General features: G+C 44.9%; 4 non-coding genes across 4 annotated transcripts; 2 read left to right on the forward strand and 2 right to left on the reverse strand.

The window, feature by feature from the left end:
• Positions 1–6,418: 6,418 nt before the first annotated feature.
• Positions 6,419–6,490, forward strand: Trnaq-cug (transfer RNA glutamine (anticodon CUG)). The gene has a single exon. It is a non-coding gene; the product is annotated as a tRNA-Gln (tRNA).
• Positions 6,491–6,848: 358 nt separating this feature from the next.
• Trnay-gua (transfer RNA tyrosine (anticodon GUA)) lies at positions 6,849–6,937 on the reverse strand. The gene is given in 2 exon segments: positions 6,849–6,884; positions 6,901–6,937. It is a non-coding gene; the product is annotated as a tRNA-Tyr (tRNA).
• A 5,927-nt stretch (positions 6,938–12,864) lies between these two features.
• Positions 12,865–12,953, reverse strand: Trnay-gua (transfer RNA tyrosine (anticodon GUA)). The gene is given in 2 exon segments: positions 12,865–12,900; positions 12,917–12,953. It is a non-coding gene; the product is annotated as a tRNA-Tyr (tRNA).
• A 248-nt stretch (positions 12,954–13,201) lies between these two features.
• Positions 13,202–13,273, forward strand: Trnaq-cug (transfer RNA glutamine (anticodon CUG)). The gene has a single exon. It is a non-coding gene; the product is annotated as a tRNA-Gln (tRNA).
• Positions 13,274–15,720: the final 2,447 nt, after the last annotated feature.

A 15,720-nucleotide genomic window follows, 5' to 3' on the forward strand; every position in this document is an offset into this window, starting at 1 on the left:
AAGTGGTACAGTGTCTGCTTCGCATGCAGAAAGTCCTGGGTTCAAATCCCAGCTCCTCCAATTTTTGTTTCTCCGTGCAGCAGTACATGAAAACTTTTGCCTATCACCATATTCTATAAAATTCAATAAAAAAATAAAAAAAAAGTGGCTAGGATACCTGGCTCTCACCCAGGAGGCCCGGGTTCGATTCCCGGTACCGGAAATTCGCGTTTTTGTTGCTCCTCCTATGCGACTTGTCCCGTAAAAAAAAATGGTGTAACGGTTAGCACTCTGGACTCTGAATCCAGCGATCCGAGTTCGAATCTCGGTGGAACCTTCGTTTAGTCTAAATTTTCTGTAATAAGCGTTTCTCGCCGAGCAAGTAGCAGCGATAGGCTCAGGGATTTAGTTTCTACGTTTGTGTAAAAAACGAGACGTCTGTGAAACTGTTGAATATTGGTGCGACTATGTGACCTATATAGCACATTAAACGAGTAATGCCTGTAAGAGCAAGCAATTTTACGGTAATTCGAAGAAATATCATTATCCTACGAAGGCTAAGAATCCCATGATTATCAACTAGCTATTATAAGCTGAGCAAATGAATTTCCTTTAAAATAGGTTTAAAACATAGGGAGGTTCTGACCGAGTGGGCATGCTCTGGAGCCTCTTTGCTCCTGAGATTAGAAAAACAGTCCTCTGGGCCGGATTTGAACCAGCGACCTATGGATAACTGTGAATCGCCCACTACAGTCCACCGCTCTACCAACTTTTTTTTCTTTTTTTTCTTTTTTTTTCTTTTTTTTCTTTTGTTTTTTTTATTTTTTTTTATTTTGGGTCTCCTTCCTCCGCTTCAACCCATCCTTTACGCTCTCCAAGTGTTGCCTTCTCGGCCTGGCTTCTCCGCCTTTAAGAATGAATGTGAAAGTTGATGATGTGGAAACGCGCTTCTTCTGAACGACGAACGAAGTATGCCCTTTCTGTTGCCTTTGTTTGCAACATGGCTTGAATAAAAATAAAAGTAAATTCCATTGAGAAGGCAGTCTCATAATTGTTTTGGAAATGTAACTGCATCAGTAAATTTTGTTCTCCGTGCGTGGAAAAACGGAAAGAAACAAACTCATTATTCCTGATAAGTATAATGTCCTTTTTCAGAAGGTAATGAAGTAAAATAGGCTTCTTCTGCTTGAGTTTACACTTGATTAACATAAATGTATCTTCTTGTGAAAAGAAAAGGAAAGAAAGACAGAAACTAAATAAATGGTGTATACCAGTTTCATCACTGCGTTTCACCGAAACCAAAGTAATAGATACACAGAGGCTTAATTGGTCTATACTAATGATCTCCTCTAACTACTTTCTGTTGGAAATCCTCCTCCTGCTACGTGAAGTACAAACTTTAACCAAAAATCATTCGTCTAATATACGAAATGCTTGGATGCGCAATGTAAATTACGCATTTCCATTGGTTATAGGATTGTTTTAGTTAAAAATTTGCGTAATTGTCTTTGTATTTTTTAGTACACATCAACTTGTGGTGCTCAGTTGTAAGGTATACCCAGAAGTCCTCCCTATTGCTTGATTCTTTTGTTAGGACGTAATGCATCGATTGGCCTTTCAACCAGTTAATTGCATTTCGTTTGGTTTTAGGGTAAGGTAGACCGTCAGGGTTTAAAAATTCAGCAGTCGTAACGGCATTGGGCGTAGTTCTGCTGACGCTCGCTATCTTTTGTCTTATGTAGAGCCATATTTCTTTTACCCTGTCACACAGCAATCTATGCTCTTCGGTATCTGGTATTTTACATAATGGACACAGCGGTGACTCGGCCAATCGGATAGAGTAAAGTTTAGAGTTCGTCGTAATTTTTCTGTTTACAGCAAAGTACCAGGTCGATTTGACATACGTTGGCAAGTTCCGGCAGTGAATATTTTCCCATATTGTTTCCCAGTTATAACAAGGATACTTTTGTTCTACGTCGTTTCTGGGTTTGTCTTTCATCAAGTTAGTATAAAGTTCTTTTACTTTCATGATGTCTTTCCCAGGAATCCTTGCCTGTATATAGCTGTATTCTACGAAAAAGTATTTCAAGTGGTATAGTCCGTTGGGTATGTGTTGGACATTTATAGGTGCACTGACGTCAGCAGGAGCTATTTCATTTAACAAATGTGCAGCAAGGGTACCACTTGGCTCTTTCCATTGTTTGTATGTGGTAGCAAGGTATAAGGCTTGCGCTTTTTTGCTGACATCGGTAAGATTTAACCCACCACATTTCGTAGGGAGCATCAGAATGTCATATTTGACTTTGAAAATACGTCCGCGGCTCACAAAGTGTCCTAGTGCGGATGCGATGCTTTTCAACAAAGTCGCAGGTGGCGGCAGAACTTGTGCTACATAATTAACTTTGGATGTGATGTATACATTTGCCACTGTTACTTTTTGAAGTTCATCGAGTTTCCTAATACTGTGTGCTTGTACAGAGGCGCGTATGCTGTTAAGTAATTTTCGATAATTCACAGAAATAGTGTGTTTGATATTTCTTTTAAAATCTATGCCGAGACATTTCATGGTTACAAGCTCGCGTACCAGATCCTGCGTTTGCGTCCCAATTCCACGGCCGATGTTGAAAATCCCCGACTTTGTTCTATTAAGTTTTGCGCCAGATGCCTGTTCATATTTTGTTACTATTCGTAGTGCGCTCTGTACTTCAGCGCCATTCACGACTAGAAAGCCAACATCATCAGCGTATGCCTTGCACACGATCTTTTCTCCATGTATTTGTAGTCCTTGTAGATGTTTCATAAGGGAGGCAAGCAGGGGCTCGATGGCGATGGCGAAGAGTGCCATTGACATTGGACACCCTTGCCTAATGGAGCTGGTGACGTCAATCGGGCGGCTGATGTGCCCATTGATGACAAATCTGGCGGAGTTGTTTCTTAATGTATTGCTTACTACCGCAATGAATCTAGGTGGGAAGCCCATTGCGCCCATGGTGCGAAGGAGAAAACTATGGTTAACTCTGTCGAAGGCTTTGTCAAAGTCGAGTGAGATGAGTGCACATTTTATTTTGCAGACGTCGGCCGTTGAGATTAGGTCCCTGTAATCACAGAGGGTCTGGAGAATTCTTCTGTCTTTGCCCACACTTGTTTGATAAGGGCCAGTGACGCTGGTCATTGTGGTTTTCAGCTTGCGAGCGAGGATGCGGCCAAAGATTTTGTAATCGCTGTTTAAAAGCGTAATTGGCCTCAGAGCGCTTACAGATTTCGTATTGGTAGTTTTTGGCACTAGCACGACGAGTCCCTCACGAAATTCTTTCGGGATGTCATTCTCAGGGTTTAGCAGTTCGTTGCAGATGAGAGTAAACTTGCCTTTTACGAGGCCACTGAATCTGCGATAAAATTCTGCTGGAATTCCATCTGCCCCTGGAGACTTATTTTTCGTGCTTCCATATATAGCTTCTTCGACGTCTTCTTCAGTCACTTCCGAGATAAGAGTTTGTGCTTCCGCGTGGCATACTTTGCCCTGGAGGTTAACCATTAACTCGTCTTGAAGCTGTTCGTCAACCGGCTGACTAGACATTAAGGATTCAAAATGCAGTACGATTGCCTCTTTAATCTCTCTTTGCGTCGTCAGCTTCCTTCCATCATCAGTTGTTATTTCAGATAATATCTTGCGAGACGCCCTTTTGCTTTCACGAATGACATGATAAATGGAAGTAACCTCGTGCTGGGCTATGTTCTGGGCACGCGACCTTATTTGGTAGCCTTCCAGTTGTTTGCGCCGTAGTGCTAAAATTTTTGCTTTAATGTTGTTAATTCTTTCGTAGTTGTTCACAACTGTTGCATCGCACTTGTACAAATCCCTTAGACACTGAAAGTAAAATTCTATAGTTGATTTGTACCAAAAGTTTTTGTCTTTGGAGTAGTTTATGAAAAACCTCCGTATTTTAGGTTTGGCATGTTTCAGCCACCAGTCAGTGCCAGAGTTGTACGAGCTAAATTTGCTTTCACACTCTCTCCATACCTTGTGAAATGCCTCCTGACAAGCATGGTCTTCCAGATGTGACACATTGAGCTTCCATGTGCCTCTACCTCTGAATGTCCCTTGTTTTACCAGATTGATTGTGCATATGTATGCAGCATGATCGGAAAAAACGGTAGGCCATACTTCGGACTGCAAAATGAGGTGTTTCAAATTATGCGTGACATATATCCTGTCGAGACGGCTCGCCGAGTGACTTGTGGCGTGGGTGAAGCCAGGGGCTGCACCGTGCATATGTTCCCATGAGTCTATTAGTCTTAAGTCATTAACTATACGTTCCAGTTCCGTACACTTGTTGAAATTGGGAGTTTGGTCTTTGGCATGCAAAACACAATTAAAATCCCCTCCTAGGATAAGGTGTTCATATCGAGTTCCAAATAGTGGGACAATTTCTTCTTTAAAGAACTCCGTTCTGCGGTGCCTGTTACTGGATCCTGAAGGGGCATACACGTTAATGAGTCGTATTTTGTTGATTGTGGCCGCTATGCCTTTACTGTTTGGTAGTTTTACTACATCTTGGACTACTATGCCCTCCTTTGTGAGCAGAGCCGTGCCCATTTCCGCTCCATGCCCTGGGTTTGTAATGGCGTTGAAGCCAGGTACGTTACCAAGCTCAATGTCTGTCACTTCTTGTAAAAGTATAATGTCACTGTCAGAAGCGTATATAAAATCTTTTAAGTTCTGTAGTTTAAAGGAGCTATGAATCTTATTAAGGTTTACTGTCGCTATTTTGTATGCTTGTATGTCAGACATTCTTCGTTCTACTTGATCTAACTTTAAAAGACATTCTTCTGTTTTGTCTCGCAAACGTCAGGTTTAAAACGCATCTTAATAATATACACCGGTAGCAAATGTTTCAGCGGTGTGTCCTTGTTCTTTAGAATGTTCGTTCGCGGAGACGTCGTCGTTGAAGAAATCAGCCACCTGTGGGGCTAGCTTACAGTCTGTCTTAGTTCCTGAAACTTCTGTCATTTCAGCGTCGGCATTGTTATGGTCGCTTTCGTCTGCCCAGCTGGTTGAGGTTGTCGTCGTGGGTGGTACGAGTGAAGCTTCATGAGAGTGACTCGTTTCTTGAGGGTGGTTGGATGCTTTCTTTGTTGGCTTTCCTTGGACGTCTCGTTTTTCCAGCGCAGAAGGGGAACGCTCCACAGAAACTGGTGTCGCTTTCGCGTTGCTACAGATCTGTTGGTTTAAGGTACTACCTATTTCCTTCGCTTTTTGTCGGAGTGTGGGAGCTGTCTCCTCTGCACCTTTGCGCGCCAGCCGGCGTTTCTTATTTTTCTTCGGAGAATTGCCTCTCGACGGACTTTTTTCAGTATCCAAGTTAGTGTCGCTTTCCTGCAAGGTGTGTCGGTCTTCAGCTTCCGGCGGATCAGCTGCCTTTACAATTGCAGGTGCCTGTGTCGGTGGAACTTTAACTGTTTCCGTAGATTGGCGGGACTCTTGTAGGTCGTCAGCTATGACGGCACTGACGTCCATCGGAATTTCAGTGTTTGGAGAATTTGTATTTGGACACGATTCAGGGGCTGAGGAGACAGTCGGCCGTTCGCGTGCCACGGCAGCGTAGGTTCCTGGCAGTGTTGTCATCGCCGGTGGCCTGGCGGCCTCGCCGGCCGGCAGCTGTGCTACGCGCCACTGTATACATTCTGCGCGAACGTGCCCAGGCTTGTTACAGGCGGCACAGGTTCGCGGTTGGTCGTCATAAATTACAATCCCTCTATAGCCGCAGACATTGATGTACGACGGGATGTGCTTTTGTAACTCTACACGAAGCTGCCGTACGCCATTTAGTACTGGGAATTTATGCGCGCTTGACCATTTCTCGGCAAAGCTGCTGAGCACTTTCCCGAAGGGTGAAATTACAGCATTAAGTTGGTCTGTTGTAATCTCAAAGGGTAACTCGAAGATTCGAATTGTGCGAATGCCAAAACCAGCATGTGCAACGGTAACTTCATAAACGTTTCCATCGGAGTGCTTAAATTTCATGACACCTCCGGAAGACTCAACTATTTTCTCGCACAACTCGGAACTACGCATTTTAACAAACACGACACAAGCTACAATCGACAGGTGGATCCCAATTACAGCGACCTATGGATAACTGTGAATCGCCCACTACAGTCCACCGCTCTACCAACTGAGCTACCAGAGGCTGTGCATGCTTTCTTATTCGTACTGATTGCTTTACGTCCGTCCCTGCATTTCATTTCCACACACTGCTACTCAGCGCGGTCATCTAGACGCACAGGAAATGCAGTCATCGGCTGCAACTGCAAACATTGCCCAGATTAAGTTTTATAATGCTCGATCGTGTCAATTAGGTTAAAAAATGCAAGTAGGAAGTGTCTGAAGTATGTCAGAGTACTGCTAAGTGTATTTACGAGTCCCATGCTCCTGTATGGTTCCATGGTGTAACGGTTAGCACTCTGGACTCTGAATCCAGCGATCCGAGTTCGAATCTCGGTGGAACCTTCGTTTAGTCTAAATTTTCTGTAATAAGCGTTTCTCGCCGAGCAAGTAGCAGCGATAGGCTCAGGGATTTAGTTTCTACGTTTGTGTAAAAAACGAGACGTCTGTGAAACTGTTGAATATTGGTGCGACTATGTGACCTATATAGCACTTTAAACGAGTAATGCCTGTAAGAGCAAGCAATTTTACGGTAATTCGAAGAAATATCATTATCCTACGAAGGCTAAGAATCCCATGATTATCAACTAGCTATTATAAGCTGAGCAAATGAATTTCCTTTAAAATAGGTTTAAAACATAGGGAGGTTCTGACCGAGTGGGCATGCTCTGGAGCCTCTTTGCTCCTGAGATTAGAAAAACAGTCCTCTGGGCCGGATTTGAACCAGCGACCTATAGATAACCGTGAATCGCCCACTACAGTCCACCGCTTTACCAACCGAGCTACCAGAGGCTGTGCATGCTTTCTTATTCGTACTGATTGCTTTACGTCCGTCCCTGCATTTCATTTCCACACACTGCTACTCAGCGCAGTCATATAGACGCACAGGAAATGCAGTCATCGGCTGCAACTGCAAACATTGCCCAGATTAAGTTTTATAATGCTCGATCGTGTCAATTAGGTTAAAAAATGCAAGTAGGAAGTGTCTGAAGTATGTCAGAGTACTGCTAAGTGTATTTACGAGTCCCATGCTCCTGTCTGGTTCCATGGTTAGTTCAGCTTGAGCCGCGACAGCGATCGGACGTGCCTCAACTTCCGTACCGTCGTAGCGCCGCAAGCCGTGTTTTCATCGTTTCTTGTGACTGTGATTGTGCGTTTTCTCGTGAAATTTTGAGTTTTTGTCTATTCTCGTCGTCTTGTTTTTCTTACTAGCGGTTTCGGCCGCTTATCGTTACAGTTATGGCTAAATCGGTTCCCCGAAAGAATACGTTATGTTTTGAGTTTGACAAGGCAACGCGTCGTGTGCAACCAAGCTCGCTGGAAATTCATGAGTGGATTGTGGATATAATTGGGATAACTTCCGACCAGGTTCACACAGCGTACTATGATATGGCGGATTACTGTTTCTTTGTCAAGTTCCTCACTCCGTTACAACTGGAGAAAATCTTGCAGAAAACTGGAGGAAAGGCGGAATTCCATCATCGAGACCAGTCGGTGAGTACCGTGATAATCACCAATGCCGATGTAGAATATAAACAGGTTCGGGTATTCAATTTGCCGCCAGAAGTTGACAATTACCTTTTGAAGGATGCTCTTGCAAAATACGGTGATATTCGACAAATCAGAATGGAAAAATGGTCTAGCCAACACAAATTGCAATGCTACAGTGGGGTTCGTTCTGTCGATATGAGCATTAAAGTTAATATTCCCTCGAATATCGTGGTCTGTGGTTATAAAGCACATGTCGTTTATAGTGGGCAAGTAGAAACTTGTTATATTTGTAACGAGAGCGGTCATTTACGCAGTGATTGTCCTCGGCGTGTTTTCGTGCTTAAAAACTCCTTACAAAAACGCCAGAGGTTGACACTAGCTGATATTATGACCCAACATCAGAAATTGGGGGAGACAACTTTGCAACCCAGTACCTCAGAGGCCGTTGAACCTGATCTTAGCAACGAGTCCTTCCCGCCTTTAGCACAAAAGAGCGAGAAGCTTCCACTTGCTGTCAGCACAACGTTATCAGTCGGTAACAAACGACGCCGTACCTGTGACGATAGTAGAACTGATGAGGAGTTGTCGGCTAACGACCAGATATCTGTCACGGACGCGAACCCTCCCTCGCAGGAAACCCTTGCCGTGGACAGCATAGATGAGGGCTCCGACGCCGCTGCTTCCCCGGCGGCGTCGGTCAACACCAGTGCCGACCAGTGTTTACAGCTGCCTGTTGTGACGCCGCCGGCCGACCCGCCACAACACGACTTGGATGCACAACAAGAGGACGACCGTCCGATGTCGGCTCTACAGACACCCGACGAGGTCGTTGGTCCGGCGACCGTTGTAAACACCAACCTGCCCGTCACTGAACACAACCAACCTGAGAGGCCGGAAGACTGTTTACCAACAGACCGTGTGGATACAAACAAACACACCTTGCTTTCCGCCGCCGCGATTTCGCACGAGTTAGCTACAGTGGAGGAAACCGGCACTCCGACTACCGATTTCAGTCATGATCCGCCCACCCCACCTTCTGCCATGGAACTCCCGACTGGTGGACGACGGAAGACTAAACCCAAACCAAATGTCACCGCAGCCCGAAGAAAGACTCCGAACAAAGGAGCCGCGGATTCTGGACGCGAACCTGGCACTGTGAATTCGCAGTCTGACAGTGCGATGGACTGGGCCGCTAATGCAATGCAGCTTTCTTCCTCCTTCGATGGGCACGACCCAGGCATATAAATTTCTGTCTCTTAATATTAACAAGATCACGTCAGCTTTGAAAACAGCGTTGTTGCGACAGTTTATCTACGACTCTGAAGCTGATGTTGTACTCCTACAGGAAGTGTCTATATTAAGTCTCACCGTCCCTGGTTTTCATCCGATAGCAAATGTAACGAACGACACGAGCACAGGCACAGCCATTTTATTCCGCGAGGGCATCCCTGTTCGAAGTATTGAAATACTCGAGTGTGGTAGAGGTATTGCATGTCAAATTTTTGACGTCACCATAGTGAACATCTACGCACCGTCTGGTTCAACTCGCAAATCCGACAGAGCCAAATTTTTCAAAGAAGACATCATCTATTTGTTGCGACGGAACCCATCACAATTCATACTTAGTGGCGACTTCAATTGTGTCCTCAATCGAAAAGATCAGTCTCCGAACTTCAATTACTGTCGGGAATTGCATGTTCTGGTACGTCATCTGCGAATGCAGGATGCATGGGAACTCAAGAACCCCACTAAGGTTAAATTTACGTACTTTACTTCGACGGCATGCAGCCGCCTTGATCGGTTGTACGTCACGGAGAATATCTGCCATCGTGTTCTCGACACGGATGTCATTCCAGCTAGCTTTTCAGACCATTGTGCCCTTTCCGTACCGATCAGTTTAGACAGACAACGGACTCACCGCTTCCGGAATCAATGGAGCCTCAATGTTTCTCTCCTGACGGATAATTACATACAAGATGTTATTCATGCGACGTGGACGGACTGTCTCAAGCGACGTTGTAGGTACGCTACCAATATCGCCTGGTGGAATGAGGTAGTCAAACGGAGGATGAAACAAACTCTGAAAAATTATGGCTGGCAACGAGCCCAGGATACCAAACGAACCATCGATTTTTACCAGACGGTATTGCGGGAGTTGTATACGCAAGTAACCGTAACGAATACGAACTTGGAAGGGATCAAGAAAATCAAGGCCAAACTACTAGCCATAAAGCGTACACAACTTGCGGGGCTGCAGACCAAAGCTCAAACTAAGTCGCTCCAGGAAGACGAAGTCACGTCCCTGTACCACCTTATAAAGCACCGTGCGAACCGCCAGAGAACGTTTATTGAGGAACTTGAGACCGCTGATGGGGTCCTCCTCACTCATCAGAGGGATATCCTTCGCGCCGTTGCCGAATATTTTACTCACCTGTACTCGCAATGTGCTACCCGTGGGAATGCTGACACTGTGGCTTTCTGTACTCCACCTTCAGAAGTCACGCACGCCGATAACTGCGCGATATTGCAAGATTTTGATGCGGATGACGTCCTGGACCTGATCACTGGTTCCCCGTCACAAAAATCCCCCGGCCCTGATGGGCTGCCGAAAGAATTCTATGTGCGCTTCTGGCCTCTCATTGGACAAGCCTTTACATCAGTCCTCAACGAGGTGATGCGCGGGACTCCCTTGCCGGCAGACCTCAAGGAAGGCAGGATTGTCTTGGTTCCCAAACGTAAACACCGGAACAATCTTGATCATTATCGTCCGATAACTTTACTATATTTCGATTATAAAACTTTTGCCAGAGCACTAAATAGCAGACTAACGGCGGTGGTGAAAAAGGTGGTCCAAAATCATCAATCCTGTTTCCCTGGTCGGTCCATTCTGACACCCCTCTCTGAATATAGAGACATTATTTCAATAGCATCGGTGACTAACGTGAACTGTGCACTCTTATTTGTTGACTTTTCTAAAGCGTTCGATCGTGTGAGTCATGATTATCTCATGCGTTTCCTGCAGCATTGTGGATTCAATGACAGCGTTAGTGCCGTCATACGACACCTGATAACTGGTGTCACGACGAAGGTTAGCGTCAATGGACAGCTCACGCAGCCTATCGAGATTCAAAGAGGGGTCCCGCAGGGGAGCCCCCTCTCCATGCTCTTGTTCGTGCTGGCGCTCGAACCTTTACTACGCTCCATCGACGACAAACTGACCGGCCTGACCACGACCGGTCCTTCTTTTGTGGTTCGCGCTTACGCCGATGATGTTGGGGTTTTAATACGGGCCGAAGAAGAAATACCCATCCTCAAATCCGAAATTGATGACTACTGCCGTGTCTCTGGAGCACGAATTAACACAGATAAATGCCGATTTGTCAAAATCCGTGGATTGGCAAACGTAACCGTCCCGTGGGCACAAACTGCGGAAAACCACACCACCTTAGGTATGATTGTCGATCGATGCCCACTGAAAATGTGTGCCAAAAATTGGCGGCGGATCGCCGATTCCATGCACGGCGCTATTCGCGAAAACATCTGGCGGTCTATCAACCTCCTTCAACGTATTCGTCTCCTCGACACTTACATTTTCAGTAAAGCCTACTACATGGCCCAAATTTTTCCGATTCCAAAGTTACAGGCGAAGCGACTTATGAAACTCTCCAACTATTTTCTCTGGAAAGGGAACATTTTTAAACCGAAATATACCACATTGACCTTGCCGCGGAAGGCTGGAGGACTCAGTTTACCAGACATCTACAGAAAGTGTACGGCCTTGTACATCAAACGCATTACCACGTTGTTGAGGAAGGAACCACTCAGTGTAACTCATTGGCTCTTTCAAATTTTACGTCCTATAGATCTCCGTCCACCCACTGCTGTAGGACAAATCAATTTTCAACTAAAACATGTCCGGTACTATTATCTCGAAGTAAGTTACATCGGGGGCGCCGTTGTTCACAGGTCGGATTTATCGACAAAGGTTCTGCTCGACAGATGGCATCGAACTATGATACGCCACCCCATGGAAATCAAACACCCAAGTGTCCAATGGAATATAGTCTGGCACAACATCAGTTTATCCATCCATACTTCCGTTGTGGCATCCACGTGGTATCAGGTTGTTAATGGTGTTATCCCCACAAATGAACGGTTGCACCGCATAGGCTTACACGACAGTGATCGATGTGCGCGTTGTGGCCTGGTCGACACCTTACGCCACAGATTTACATGCGGTGGCCATCTACTTAACTGGAAATGGGTGCAACAACGTTTGGGTCTCTTAACTCGCAGCAGTGCAGCCAGTCACTCCACCGATATCCTCCTCTGGCCAGACACCACATATTATCCTGCGACCAAGAACAACACTGTGATGTGGTTACTGGGACACTATGTGACATACGTTATTTGCCACAATGGCGACGACGATCTCGTCAGTTTTGAAACTTACATGCGAACAGCACAATGGCAAATGCAACGGTTCACCGCCGTCAAAAAAAATTTTGGAAACATGCCCGCCATTATTTTTGATAAGCAGGGTGTCGGATAACACCTCCCCACTCTTCATTGATACCGTTCCTCGTAAACGACTGGACCTTCAGATTAAACAATAAGAGCACTTCGGCAGCAACAGGCACCGATTCCTGAATTCGGATATTAAGACCTATCCTCAAGGGGAAAAAAAAAAAACAGAGTGGCAAAAAAAAATTGGAAAAGGCATCTAAAAAAAGAAAAGGAAAAAAAAAGTGGCAGAGAGCTGGTCATCCCATCAATGAAAAAAAATAAAAAAAAAAGAAAAAAAATAGTGTAACGGTTAGCACTCTGGACTCTGAATCCAGCGATCCGAGTTCGAATCTCGGTGGAACCTTCGTTTAGTCTAAATTTTCTGTAATAAGCGTTTCTCGCCGAGCGAGTAGCAGAGATAGGCTCAGGGATTTAGTTCCTACATTTGTGTAAAAAACGAGACGTCTATGAAACGGTTGAATATTGGTGCGACTATGTGACCTGTATAGCACATTAAACGAGTAATGCCTGTAAGAGCAAGCAATTTTACGATAATTCGAAGAAATATCATTATCCTACGAAGGCTAAGAATCCCATGATTATCAACTAGCTATTATAAGCTGAGCAAATGAATTTCCTTTAAAATAGGTTTAAAACATAGGGAGGTTCTGACCGAGTGGGCATGCTCTGGAGCCTCTTTGCTCCTGAGATTAGAAAAACAGTCCTCTGGGCCGGATTTGAACCAGCGACCTATGGATATCTGTGAATCGTCCACTACAGTCCACCGCTCTACCAACTGAGCTACCAGAGGCTCTGCATGCTTTCTTATTCGTACTGATTGCTTTACGTCCGTCCCTGTCTTTCATTTCCACACACTGCTACTCAGTGCCGTCATATAGACGCACAGGAAATGCGGTCATCGGCTGCAACTGCAAACATTGCCCAGATTAAGTTTTATAATGCTCGATCGTGTCAATTAGGTTAAAAAATGCAAGAAGGAAGTGTCTGAAGTATGTCAGAGTACTGCTAAGTGTATTTACGAGTTTCAATCTCCTGTCTGGTTCCATGGTGTAACGGTTAGCACTCTGGACTCTGAATCCAGCGATCCGAGTTCGAATCTCGGTGGAACCTTCGCTTAGTCTAAATTTTCTGTGATAAGCGTTTCTCGCCGAGCGAGTAGCAGAGATAGGCTCAGGGATTTAGTTCCTACATTTGTGTAAAAAACGAGACGTCTATGAAACGGTTGAATATTGGTGCGACTATGTGACCTATATAGCACATTAAACGAGTAATGCCTGTAAGAGCAAGCAATTTTACGATAATTCGAAGAAATATCATTATCCTACGAAGGCTAAGAAGCCCATGATTATCAACTAGCTATTATAAGCTGAGCAAATGAATTTCCTTTAAAATAGGTTTAAAACATAGGGAGGTTCTGACCGAGTGGGCATGCTCTGGAGCCTCTTTGCTCCTGAGATTAGAAAAACAGTCCTCTGGGCCGGATTTGAACCAGCGACCTATGGATATCTGTGAATCGTCCACTACAGTCCACCGCTCTACCAACTTTTTTTTTTGCGTTTTTTTTATTGATTAAAAAAGAAACTTTTTTTGTTTTTTTTGATGGTTTTGTTGTTTTTTAATGTTTTTTCCTTTGAATATTGTTTATTTGGTTTAACTGCATGCAGTTTTGCAGGGTGCCGACGTCATGCAAAGCTCGTCTTCTCGAAAGTTTGTATGCCTTTGGCTTCCCCAAGCGATGGCTTGGACTAGTCTGATAAATTCCAGTGTTGCTGTGTGGTTTCCCAAGTCCCCTTCTCATAGCTCTGAACGACTCAGCCGCCAAAAACTGCGCACTGCATACTAATGTGGAAAAGAATAATTTGAAATCCATGTTGCCTGCGGAAAGATGTGAGGAAACAGGGAAGGAAAAAATAGAAGAAATAAATCCTGTTTCGGCTTCCCTCGTCGACGTCAAATAAATAAAGAAGCAAGTAATGTTCGCATTGGAGTGAAACATATACATCTTCTATGTAAATTTCCAAAACTAAAACATTAAACTAAAAAAAAACCAGTGGACACCACGGCCAAAACGAATGGTCAGCTTCACCATTCCTGTTGGGAGAATGTAAATCAAATTCCTGCTGAATTAACGGAGACGAAGGGCTAGGTTAAACAAGACAGTTAAAACACCAAGCATGAACATTCCCAATCAGTGACAACTTCAGACACCATGAAAACCGACTTTGTTCCGTTTCTTCTCTTTCGATGTTTCATTATTTTCGTTGGACATATTTGTTTTTGTTTTTCGTTAATATATTTATTTAGTTTTTATTGATATTTGATAAGGTGTATGGATACGTGGCCGTGGAAGAAATCTTACTGAATTCATTTACAGTGTCGTGATTCGGAGCGCTAAGATATAATTGGCAAACTTTTGCCTATGTTTGACATCCTGCAGTAGCAGGTGTGCCTGTGTGGCGAGGTATAATCTGTAGTCCCGGTATGAACGCCTCTCCTGGGCGCCAAGTAAGTAACATAGTGTGTGTCCAGCCAACCACGTCCAGGTGTTTGCCTTGGTTGTGGGGTAGTACGCGTCGTCGGGTTGGAGCACGGACGTAAGAGAGATGTGCCGTCGTGCCGTGCGGCAGATCAAAGCCATGGTCATTCGACACCATTCCCAAATAAGACTGTTCGCACCACAAACAAATCTGTGTTGCAAAGTGTCGACAAGGCCGCACTCCCTACATTTGTCAGTAGCTGACAAATGTATTTTATGAAGTTTTTCGGCTGTAGGTAGAGTTTCATTAACAACTTTATACCACAGTGATCGAATACCGGTATCTAGCACTTTGTTATGTATAGTCTTCCAGACGAGAGCCCAGTCTTTAGAGGGATACTTCAGTTCCATGCGGTTGACCCTGCCTGTGTCGTTCAGTAGCCGGTAGAGGTGGGCAGTGGTAAGTTCACGTAGCGGGACACTCGATTTCGTTTGGAGATAACTGCTTTCTAAAAGAAACATCCTAATGTGGTTTGCTTTGAAATGTGTTTCCCGTAGGTTGATGGGGATGTGCATAGTCGGAGACTGAAATGTCCGTATGGCCATACTCAGCGCGCTGTCGGGATAGTCGTGGCAGAGCTGCAGTGTACGCCGGATCAAGAGTGCCTTACATTTCGTTTGAACATCCGTCAGGCCGAGGCCGCCTTTGTCAGGTGGGAGAGTGATGACATTGATGCCCACCTTGAAGATGTCACCCCTCCAGATGTACCAACCTACTGCCGACATAATTTTCCTCGCAACACTGTCGACCACAGGAAGTATTTGTCCGACATACCAAATCTTCGAGAGAATTGTGGTATTAACAAAATGAACTCTCTGCAATAAGTCCTGTTCTCTGCCTTTATGATGCTGTAAGCAGCCCCGAGACATAGCCAAAAGATGTTTCCAATTGTCTACCGTTGTCCGTAGGGGGCAACTGCTCATCTTGATACCAAGAAGTTTGAGAGTCGCACATCCTCTGTACGGCAAAGGGGCGTCTGTTCGAAATCCACTGCCTATAGGCAGGAGGCAAGTCTTTCCA

Source organism: Schistocerca nitens, chromosome 2 (assembly GCF_023898315.1).
Source record: "Schistocerca nitens isolate TAMUIC-IGC-003100 chromosome 2, iqSchNite1.1, whole genome shotgun sequence".
NCBI lineage: Eukaryota > Metazoa > Arthropoda > Insecta > Orthoptera > Acrididae > Schistocerca > Schistocerca nitens.